This window comes from Moschus berezovskii, chromosome Y, assembly GCF_049115385.1.
Source record: "Moschus berezovskii isolate FMDL1 chromosome Y, NW_MosBer_1.0, whole genome shotgun sequence".
Classification (NCBI taxonomy): domain Eukaryota; kingdom Metazoa; phylum Chordata; class Mammalia; order Artiodactyla; family Moschidae; genus Moschus; species Moschus berezovskii.
Window position 1 is genome coordinate 356696 of NC_142489.1, and position 11900 is coordinate 368595.

An 11900-nucleotide genomic window follows, 5' to 3' on the forward strand; every position below is an offset into this window, starting at 1 on the left:
CCCACGGACTGCAGCCTACCAGGCTCCTCCATCCAATGGGATTTTCTAGGCAATACTACTGGAGTGGCTTGCCATTGCCTTCTCCGTTATGTTAGCTAGAACTTCTAAAACAATGCTGAATAATATATATATTACAGCAGACATTTCTGTGCTACTCCTGCTTTTAATGACAACAGTCCAGCATTTAACCACTTGGTATAATGTTGGTTTTGGAAAACATGTTTATCAAAGTTAGTTTCCTTCCACTATTATTTTACTTAGAGACTTTATTAGGAATGACTAATGTTATCAAATGTCTTTTAGCCACGTTACTTGATTTTCTATTTGTTGATGTAGTGAAGTATACTGAATTACATTGATAGGTTTCCTAAAGTTAAACCAAATTTGGATTTGTAAAATAAATGTACCCTACTTAGGAAATTTTTATTGTTCTTTAAATATATTATTACTTAAAATTGGCTTCACTTCAGTCGCTCAGTCGTGTCCGACTCTCCGCGACCCCATGAATCACAGCACGCCAGGCCTCCCTGTCCAGGCCTCCACGCCTCGCCAGGCCTCCACGCCTCGCCAGGCCGCCAGGCCTCGCCAGGCCGCCAGGCTAGTATTTTTTAAAAGAATTTTTGTATCTGTGTTCATGATTTTGGTGTTTCCTTGTTTTGTACTGTTGTCATCCGGTTTAAATGTTAATGCAGCTTTTCCCTCCATGGTTTCTCTCCGCTCCCGCGAGTAACTTGGCTCCAGGGGCTCCGCTCGCCTGCCTGCACGCAGCCCGCCACCCAGGACCGCGCCGTTGGCCTCTGCCTTGAGCAGACCCCTACCGACGGCCCTCGCTACGCAGGCTGGGACGCCTCTCCCCTCTCCGCCCCCGCCGCGGAAAGTTAAGTTTGAAGAGGTGGGGAAGAGAGAGAAACATGGACATGAAGAGGAGGATCCACCTGGAGCTGAGGAACCGGACCCCGGCAGCTGTTCGAGAACTTGTCCTGGACATTTGCTAATCAAATGATGGGAAAATTGAGGGCTTAACAGCTGAATTTGTGAACTTAGAGTTCCTCAGTTTAATAAATGTAGGCTTGATTTCAGTTTCAAATCTTCCCAAACTGCCTAAATTGAAAAAGCTTGAGCTCAGTGACAATAGAATCTGTGAAGGTCTGGATATGTTAGCAGAAAAACTTCCAAATCTTACACATCTAAACTTAAGTGAAAATAAACTGAAAGATATCAGCACCCTGGAACCTTTGAAAAAGTTGGAATGTCTAAAGAGCCAGGATCTGTGTAACTGTGAGGTTACTAACCTGAATGACTACCGAGAGAGTGTCTTCAAGCTCCTGCCCCAGTTGACCTATCTGGATGGCTATGACCGAGAGCATGGTGAAGCCCCAGATTCAGATGCTGAGGTGGATGGTGCGGATGAAGATGAGGATGATGAAGAAGGAGAAGATGAGGATAAGGAGGAGGATGAAGATGGTGAGGAAGAAGAGTTTGATGATGAAGAGGATGACGATGAAGAGGAAGATGTAGAAGAGGAGGAGGATGAAGATGAAGTCAGTGGGGAGGAAGAAGAATTTGGACATGATGGAGAAGTTGATGAAGATGGTGAAGATGAGGATGAAGAGGAAAAAATAGGGAAAGGTGAAAAGAGAAAAAGAGATGATGAAGGAGAAGATGATTAATAAGACCCCAATAACCTGCAAAAAAAGAACTGTTCAGTATTGGTTGGACTGCTGACATAGATTTGGTAGCTGTTTTGTTGTTTTTTTTTTTAAAGAAAAAAAAAAAGGTAGCTGTGATACAAACCCCAGGACACCCACCCACCCAAAGAGCCAAAGAATAGTTCCTGTGACATTCCACTTTCCTCCATTTAGTCCCTCTTGGAAATCTACCACTAAGCTTGGGGACTTCACCCCAACAAAATTGTAAGCGTTCTTAGGTTTTTGTGTAAGACTTGCTGTAGCGTGGATTGCTGTGATTGGTGAGTCAACTGTCCGTGGCTACCAGTTACACCAAGATTGTAACAGCTTTTTTACTTTCTGTACAACAAAGAAGCTTTGTAAATAAAATCTTAACATTTTATAATGTAAAGCTAAGTCCATAAGATAAACTTGGAAACTTTTCTATAATCTCGATACAACTCAGTCGTGAAAGCATTTGGGTCTGCTGCCTCTTTGTAAAATGATAGGTTTTTACTTTAATGATCTCTTCTACTTTAATTGGTCCACCAACTTTTCTTCTTAAATGAATTTTGGTATCTGTATTTCCCTGGGAAATCATCCATTTCTTCTAAATCAGTACTTTGCAAGCATTAATGTTCATTCACCTCACCTGAGGGAGGTTGTGAAAATGCTTATTCTAATTCTGTGGTCCTGATGTGGGGTCCAAGATTCTGCATTTCTTGCATGCTCCCTGGAGATAGTGATGCTGGGTCATGGATCATATCGTCCAAGCCCACTAAGAATCCAGTGGTTCTCAATTTTGGTCAAACATCAGAATCACATGAGGCAGCCTTTGTCCCACTCAGTGCCTGGGCAACACCCGAGACCAATTAAATTGGAATCTCTGGGAGGGACTTCAGTTCAGTTCAGTTCAGTTCAGTCGCTCAGTTGTGTCCGACTCTCTGAGACCCCATGAATCACAGCACGCCAGGCCTCCCTGTCTATCACCAACTCCCGGAGTTCACTCAAACTCATGTCCGCAGAGTCGGTGATTTAGACGTCAGTAATTCTCTAAGTTCCTCAATTGATGACAATGTGTAGCCATGGTTAAGGACCACTTTTCTAGATTTTTCTATTTATTACTATAAAAATGCACATAATATTCTCTTATAATTATTTTATTCTCTTGCATTTCTGGTAATATCTCCTTTCTAGTGTTGATCACTGCTTTTATTGGTTTGGGTTCATACTGTGGCCCAAATATCCTCTACATTTTTTGGAATTTTATAGTTTTCTTTTTGGGCAAGGCATAATAAATGTTTTTGTGGGGAACATACAGTACAGGAAAACTAGTACAATGTATATTTTTCCATTTCTGATATACATTTATAGATAAAGTTGGATTTGATTATAATTTCAAATATATATTATACTGTTTTAACTACCTGATTTTTAAATTTTTGAAAAAATATTAAAATCTCCCATCATATTGGTGTTTTATTCAGTTTCCTTGTATTTCATGTTTTGCATTATATATTTGGCATTTGTACATTTCTGTTACATAGATGTATGACATATCTTCTTTATGATTGTACAGAGAATCTATTTTGTCCTTTGTAGAGTTTGATCTTGAATTCTGCTTTGTCCGATATGTGTTTTCTATTTCAACAATCCTTTCTTATTGCTTATATTACAAATCCTCAGTCATGTTATCATACTCTATTTATATGTAAGCACATATTGCAAGATTTATTGCTACTGTTGTTTCTTATTCATTTTATCTCTCCCCATTTGACATCTCTGTGCTGAATAAATTGTCATTTGATTGATGCATACCTAATGTTTATTCCCTCATGTCTGATATGTGGGTGTCTTATATTCTTTCTGAGGCCTTGACTACCCCAAAATACCTACTTTTGCCTTCCCAACTGTCTTAGTTGGAAGGTATAAACTTTTGGTCACAATCCCTTAGTTGGGAGATTATAAACCTTTCACCGCTGATAGATGTTATTTCACTGGTTCTCTATTCTATATGTTTCCTTTGTTTTCTAAAGTTCATATGATTTTTAAAATATCTTTGGAATTCATAAATCTCATTAAGATACATCGTGTGTGTGTGTGCTGTTTTAATCGTGTTGGAAGTTATTTGTTGAACACTTTCTTGGTGATGGGTCAAGTCTGTCTTCAACTGAAGAAAGAATCTCCTTAATTTCACATCCCAGCATGTGATTGTTATTGTACTGAAAAATTTAAATGTTTGAAACCTATGTCTCTTGAAGAGCAAAGCAAGAGAGTGGTGATATTTGTAAATGTGTAGCTTGTCCTAATGGACTAACAGTGCTTCTGAGTTATTTTTATGTGGTAGAAGGAACTTCAGCCAGAAGTTTCCTGTCATAGAATAACAGCAGTCTGGGTACCCCTTTTGCTTCAACTTTAAGAAGCATGTGTAAAGGTCTTAACTTAACGCTTAGTCTATAGATGGTGCTAGATAAGAATTCTCCATATCCTACTTTCTCAGTGTATTATAAATCTTGTTAAGCTAGCAAGGAGAGCATTTATTGTTGCAGACATAGCTGTTATTTCTGAATGTGTTCTCACATTATTCAAATTTAACATGGAATGCCATCTTTGTTTCAAAATGAACCCATTTATGCTCTGACAGGTGCAGCAATGTCTGAGAAGTCCCACTGCTACCCATTCTCACCAGAGCATATTCTCAGACTTTTAAGTCTTGCCAACTTTGTACATGTAAAAAAAAAAAAAATTTACATTGAGGCTTTAACATATCCCTAAATATGAATAATATTGACCATCTTTTCACACTTTTACTGATCATTTGTGTTTCTTCTTCTGTGAAAGCCTGTAGAGATTTTTTTTCTGCCCATTTCTGTTGGATTGTTTACCTTTTCTTTGTTGATATTAGTCCTTTGCCAGTTATATGTAATTTAGCAGTCTCTGCATGAATTTTCTCTTCCTCTATGGCTTGCCATTTTACTCTTTCTATTGCTTTGTTTAATGAACATAAGTCTTCATTTTAAAGAACCAAAGCTGAAATATTTTCATTATGTTTAGTGCTTCATGTGTCTTAGGAAAGCCTTCCCTTCCCTACTCTAATAAAGATACTCTCTGATGTTATCTTCAAAAGCTTTGTAGTTTGACTTATCGCAACTAAGTCTTTAATCCACAGAGTCAGTTCTAGAATATATATGCCTAAGAATTAGGCATCCAATTTAAATTTTTTCAATTTCAAATGGATACAAATTCAACTCTTTATTGAAAAGCCAGTACTGTCTTTACTGATTTTCAGAACTAGCTGAAAATACTCCTATGTATATGAGTCTATTTCTAGGTGTTCTGTTTTGTTCCATTTGTCATTTCTCTTTTTCTGCAACTATACCACCCCGTTTGAATTACTATAACTTTTTAAAAAGCATCTTTATTAAGATATAATTCACATACTATAAAATCCATCCATTTAAAATACACAATTGCGTGCTTTTAGTATAATGAAAGAGTTTTGCAACCATCACCGTGATCTAAGTTTAGAATATTTCATCACCCCAAAAGGAATCTTGTACCCACTAGCAGTTCCTCCCTGGTCCCCCTCTCCTCCCAGCCTCTGGCAACCATTGGTCTACTTTCAGTCTCTGTAGATTTGCTACTCTGGTAATTTCAAATAAATGGAGTCATATGATATGTGCTCTTTTTGACTGGCATTTTTCACTTAAAATAGTGTTTTCAAAGGTCATCCATATGGTAGTACATGCGAGTGTGCTCAGTCACTCAGTCATGTTTGACTCTTTGTGACCCCATGAACTGTAGCCCACAAGACTCCTCTGTCCATGGGATTCTCTAGGCAGAAATACTGGAGTGGGTTGCCATGCCCTCCTCCAAGGGATCTTCCTGACCTAGGGATTGAACCCAGATCTCCTGCGTCTCCTGTATTGCAGGTGGATTCTTTACCCACTGAGCCACCTGGGAAGCTCCCCATATTGTGGTATGTATCAGTAATTAATTCTTTTGATCCTGGGTGTTCATTGGAAGGACTGATGCTAAAGCTGAAACTGCAATACTTTGGCCACCTCATGCGACGAGTTGACTCACTGGAAAAGACTCTGATGCTGGGAAGGGTTGGGGGCGGGAGGAGAAGGGGACGACCGAGGATGAGATGGCTGGATGGCATCACCGACTCTGTGGACTTGAGTCTGAGTGAGCTCTGGGAGTTGGTGATGGACAGGGAGGCCTGGCGTGCTGTGATTCATGGGGTCGCGGAGAGTCGGACACGACTGAGCGACTGAACTGAACTGAACTGATGATAGAATAATATTCCATTGTATGGGTATACCACATCTGTTTATCCATTAATCAGTTAATGGACAATTGAATTCTTCCACTTTTTGGCTATTTTGTTTTTTTTATTTTATTGAAGTATGGTTGATTTACAATGTTATGTTAATTTCTGCTATACAGCAAAGTGATTCAGTGAAAAAATTCAAACCTCTAAAGGACCTCAACAATCCAGTTATACATACATATATATATTCTTTTTCATATTCTTTTCCATTATGGTTTATCACAGGATATTAAATATAGTTCCCTGTGCTATACTGTGGTATCTTGTTGTTTATCCATCTTATATATAACAGTTTGCATCTGTTAATCCCAGACTCCCAATCCATCTGTCCCCCATCCTGCCTCCCCCTGGGCAACCAGAAGTCTGTTCTCTATGTCTGTGAGTCTGCTTTGTTCATTCACATTGTATTTTAGATTCTACATGTAAGTATTGGTATATCATATGGTATTTGTCTTTCTCTTTCTGGCTTACTACATTTTGGCTATTACGAATAATGCTGCAATAAGCTTTTGTGCACAAGTTTTGCACGTATGTGTATTTTCATTTCTCTTAGGAGTAGAATTGCTAGGTCATATAATAATTCTATGTTTAATATTTTGACCAACTGCCAGACTATTTTCCAAAACAATTGCATGATTTTACATTCCCATCAATAGCATTGTGAGGGTGCCAATTTCTCTGCATTCTTGCCAACACTTGTTATTGGCTGTTGTTTTGATTATAGTTATCTTAGTGTATGTGAAGTTTTATCTCATTGTGGTTTTGATTTGTGTTTCCCTAATGACTAAGGAATGAAATTTCCAACTTACCGTGACATTAGAACATTATTTCATTATTAGAACATTATTTCAGTGGGTTAATTCTACTTTATTAAAATTTAATGGGGTAATAGCATACTTACTTAATACATTATTGGGTTTCCCTTTTGGCTCACCTGGTAAAGAATCTGCCTGCAATGCAGGAGACCTGGGTTCGATCCCTGGGTTGGGAAGATCCCCTGGAGAAGGGAAAGGCTACCCACTCCAGTATTCTGGCCTGGAGAATTCCATGGACTGTAAAGTCCATGAGGTCACAAAGAGGTGGACACGACTGAGTGACTTTCACTTAATGACTAAGGATGTTGAACACTTTTCATACGCTTACTGGCCATGTGTATGCCTTCTTTGGAGAAATGTCTATTAAATCCTTTGCTCATTTAAAATTGGATTGTCTGTCTTTCTATTATTGAGTTGAAAGAGTTTTTACGTACTCTGGATACTAATCCCATGACTTACTATAGTTTAAGAATAATTCTTATATTTCTTTTTAAAATTTTATTTATTTATTTATTTGACTGTACTACATCTTAGTAATGGCATTCGGGATCTTAGTTGTAGCATGTGGGATCTAGTTCCCTGACCAGGGATGGAACCTGGGCCACCTGCATTGTGAGCACAATATTTAGCCATTGGACCACCAGGGGAGTACCAAGAATAATTCTTATATTTCTTAGGGAAAGTCTACCCATTTTGTTCTTCTTCAAGGATGTCTTGAGTTTCTTGGTTCTTTGCAATGACCATATAATATAAATTTGGGGAGCTTATTATGTACTTATAAATGTATCATTCTTAACATTTTCCTTTTTTTTACTTATAGCCTTATGGTGTCATCACGCTTTAAAATTAATCTCTTGTAAGCAGTAAATAAGAAAAATTTAAAATATTCGTACAGTTTTAGTCTTGTTAACTGTAATTGTCTTAATGTAATCAGTGATAAATATTTTGTATTTGTCTAACCTGTACATTTTTTGTATTTTTTATTATAAAAATTCAAGTATAAACAAAAGCAGTCAGAATAGGATAATGGATCCCCATTTACCCATTATCCATATTCAATAATTATCAACATTTTGCCAATCTCCTTCATCTATTCCTCCCATCCCATTTTATGCTGCAGTATTTTAAAGCAAATTCTAGATATCATGTAGCTTCACTGATAAATACCCAAGTACGCTTCTCAAGCAGATGGCATTTAAAAAATGTAACTACTATGCCATCACCATTTACAATAATTGCTTATCTTATATTACCCAATCCATATCCAAATTTCCCTAATTGACTCTTTTATTCTTTAAGAGTTCTTCACCCACTCAGTTCAGTTCAGTTCAGTTCAGTCACTCGGTCGTGTCCGACTCTCTGCGACCCCATGAATCACAGCACGCCAGGCCTCCCTGTCCATCACCAACTCCCGGAGTTCACTCAAACTCATGTCCACAGAGTCGGTGATGCCATCCAGCCATCTCATTCTCGGTCGTCCCCTTCTCCTCCCGCCCCCAACCTTTCCTAGCATCAGAGTCTTTTCCAGTGAGTCAACTCATCGCATGAGGTGGCCAAAGTATTGCAGTTTCACCCACTCAGCCGCCCATTTTTACAGAATTAATTTTTTCAGAGAAATCAGGTCATTTGTTATATGGAATGTCTCACAGACTGCATTTGGCTGGTTGCTTCCTCTTGATGTCATGTAACTTGTTCTGTTGCTCTTATTTCTTGCAAATGAATAATTAGATCTGAAGCCTTGATTAGATTCATATTCAGGTTTTTGGCAGGAATACTTAATAGGTGGTGCTTCATATTGCATCACATGCTTGGGCACAGAAGACCTGGTTTTCGCACTTTCAGTGATTGTTGAGTAAATTTAGATGCATATTTAGCTTTTATCTATCTAATTGCTTTATTTTGGATTTATTGTTTTTTCCTGCTTCACTTTTCCCCTTCTGTTGGTCTGCAAATAAAAGAAATTTCTTTTGCTGTTTTAATAATTGTTACCCTGTACATTATAATATGACTTCTTAACTTATCAAAGTCAAATGTTAATTGGTACTTTTATACTTCTCTGAGAAAATGTAAGGACTATAGATTAGTCTTCCTAACTTAAATGCTACTGGTGTCATATATATGTTTTTTTGGAGAAATTTTTTTTAATATTTTATTGAGATGCAGTTGACATATAGCATGATATTAGTTTCAGGCATTTAACATAATGATTCAGTATTTGTATATACTGTGAAATGATCACCACAAGTCTAGTTAACAACATCTGTCACCATATATAGTTACAAGAACAATTTTTTTTCTTGTGATGAAGACTTTTGATTTACTCTTTTAAAACTGGCTTTTTATTATAGTTGATTTACAGTGTTGTGTTTCTGCTGTACAGCAAAGTGAATCACCCATACATACACATGTATCTACTCTCTTTTAGACTCCATTCCAATATAGGTCGTTCAGTTCAGTTCAGTTCAGTCGCTCAGTCGTGTCCGACTCTTTGCGACCCCATGAATCACAGCACGCCAGGCCTCCCTGTCCATCACCAACTCCCAGAGTTCACTCAAACTCATGTCCATTGAGTCGGTGATGCCATCCATCCATCTCATTCTCTGTCGTCCCCTTCTCCTCCCGCCCCCAGTCCCTCCCAGCATCAGAGTCTTTTCCAGTGAGTCAACTCATCACATGAGGTGGCCAAAGTATTGGAGTTTCACCATCATTACAGAGCACCAAATAGAGTTCCCTGTGCTATACAGTAGGTTCTTATTAGTTATCTTTTATTTATAGAAGTCTGTATATGTCAATCCCAGCCTCCCAGTTTATTCCCCTTTCCCCCTTAGTAGCCATAAGTCTGTTTTCTAGATCTGTGACTCAATTTCTGTCTTGTAAATAGGTTCATTTGTATCATTTATTTATTATAATTTTATTTATTTGGCTGTGCTGGGTCTTCGTTGCTGCACAGGTTTTCTCTAGTTGTGGCGAGCAGGGGCTACTCTCTAGTTCTCTTGTTCTAGATCATGGGCTCTAGGCCCACGGGTGTCAGTAGTTGTGGAACGTGAGCTCAGTAGTTGGGGCTCCTGGCCTTTAGGGCACAGACTCAGTAGTTAAGGCACATGGGCTTAGTTGCCCCATGACTGTTGTCATATATTTTAATTCTCGGTGTGTTGTAAACTCTAGATTAGAATACTACATTGGCAGTTATTTTCATTATAGTGTTTTCTGGATTCCGTTGTTCCCACTGAGAAGTCAGCTACTGATCTAACTATAGCTCTTTGGCAAGTGATTAGTTTTTTCCCTTGTGTGTGCTTTCTCCACCCCTGTAATTCTGCTGTGATATATCTGGGTATGAATTTCTTTTGATATTTCCTGCGTAGGATTTGTTGGGTTTCTTGAAACCAGAAATTAATGACTTCGCTCTTTAAATGTAGCTTCTTCATTCTCTCTCTCTTCTCTTTCTCGGAGTTCAGTGAGATCTGTTTTAGGTCTCTATATTGTATCCCATGTCTCATACTTTTTAAAATACATTTTCCATCCTTTAAATCTCTCCATGCTTCATTTTTGGGTAGTTTCTTTTGACCTACCTTCCAGTTCAGTAATTCTATCATTGACTGCATATCAGTTCAGTTCAGTTCAGCTCAGTCATATCCGACTCTTTTCGACCCCATGGACTGCAGCACACCAGGCTTCCCTGTCCATCTCCAACTCCTGGAGTTTACTCAAACTCATGTCCGTTGAGTCGGTGATGTCAACCAACCATCTCATCCTCTGTCGTCCACTTCTCCTCCTGCCTTCAATCTTTCCCAGCATCAGGGTCTTTTACAGTGAGTTGGTTCTTTGCATCAGGTGTCCAAAGTATTGGAGCTTCAGCTTCAGCATCAATCCTTCCAATGAATATTCGGGATTGATTTCCTTTAGGATTGACTGGTTGGATCTCCTTGCAGTCCAAGGGACTCTCAAGAGTCTTCTCCAACACACAATTCAAAAGCATCAATTCCTTGGCGCTCAGCTTTCTTTATGGTCCAACTCTCACATCCATACATGATTACTGGAAAAACCATAGCTTCAACTAGACAGACCTTTGTCAGCAAAGTAATTGAAGAAAGTAGGGAAAACCACTAGACCATTCAGGTATGACCTAAATCAAATCCCTTACAGTGGAAGTGACAAATAGATTCAAGGGATGAGATCTGATAGAGTGCCTGAAGAACTTTGGATGGAGGTTTGTGACATTGTACAGGAGGCAGGGATCAAGACCATCCCTAAGGAAAAGAATTGCAAAAAGGCAAAATGGTTGTCTGAGGAGCCCTTACAAATAGCTGAGAAAAGAAGAGAAGCTAAAGCCAAAAGGGAAAAGGAAAGATATACCCATCTGAATTGCAGAGTTCCAAAGAATAGCATGGAGAGATAAGAAAGCCTTCCTAAGTGATCAATGGCTGCATATAGTCTGCTCTTAACCCTGCTATTCTTTTTCTTTTCTTTTTTTCCTTCCTTCTTTCTTTGCTTTCTTTTGTTTCTTTCACTCAACATGATTATTTTGAATTTCCTCCATATTTGCACATATACTAATAGTTCATTCCTTTTCATTGCTAAGTGTTATTCCATTGTGTGGATATACCACATTATTTTTATACATTCACCTATTAATGGATATTTGGATTGTTTGCAGTTTTAGGCTATTACAAATTAAACTGCCATGAACATTTATGTATTTGTGTGGATATAAGTTTTCATTTCTTTTGGGTAAATGGAGTGAGTGGTTTGTATGGTCTGTATTTAACATTTTAGACACAAACTTTTTTTCCAATGTAGTTGTATCATTTTAAATTCCACTAGCAGTATGAAGAGTTCTGGTTGCCTCACATCCTCACCAAGACTTATGATCATTCTTTTAAAAATTGCCCCCATTTTAATGCTTATGTATTGATAATAATTTTTTTCTTTTTTGAAATTTCATTTTATTTTAAAATAACACAGTGCAATTGATTTCTGGTATAAAAGTTTATGAGCTTTAAAAATTAACATAAAATAAAAATGATTCCTTTTTTGTTTTTGGTGTACAGTTCCATGAGTTTTAACAAATATATATGTTTCTAT

General features: G+C 38.0%; 1 pseudogene; it reads left to right on the forward strand.

Moving 5' to 3' along the window:
- Window positions 1-550: 550 nt before the first annotated feature.
- On the forward strand, window positions 551-3565 carry LOC129564575 (acidic leucine-rich nuclear phosphoprotein 32 family member B pseudogene; annotated as a pseudogene).
- The last annotated feature ends 8335 nt before the right edge of the window (window positions 3566-11900 follow it).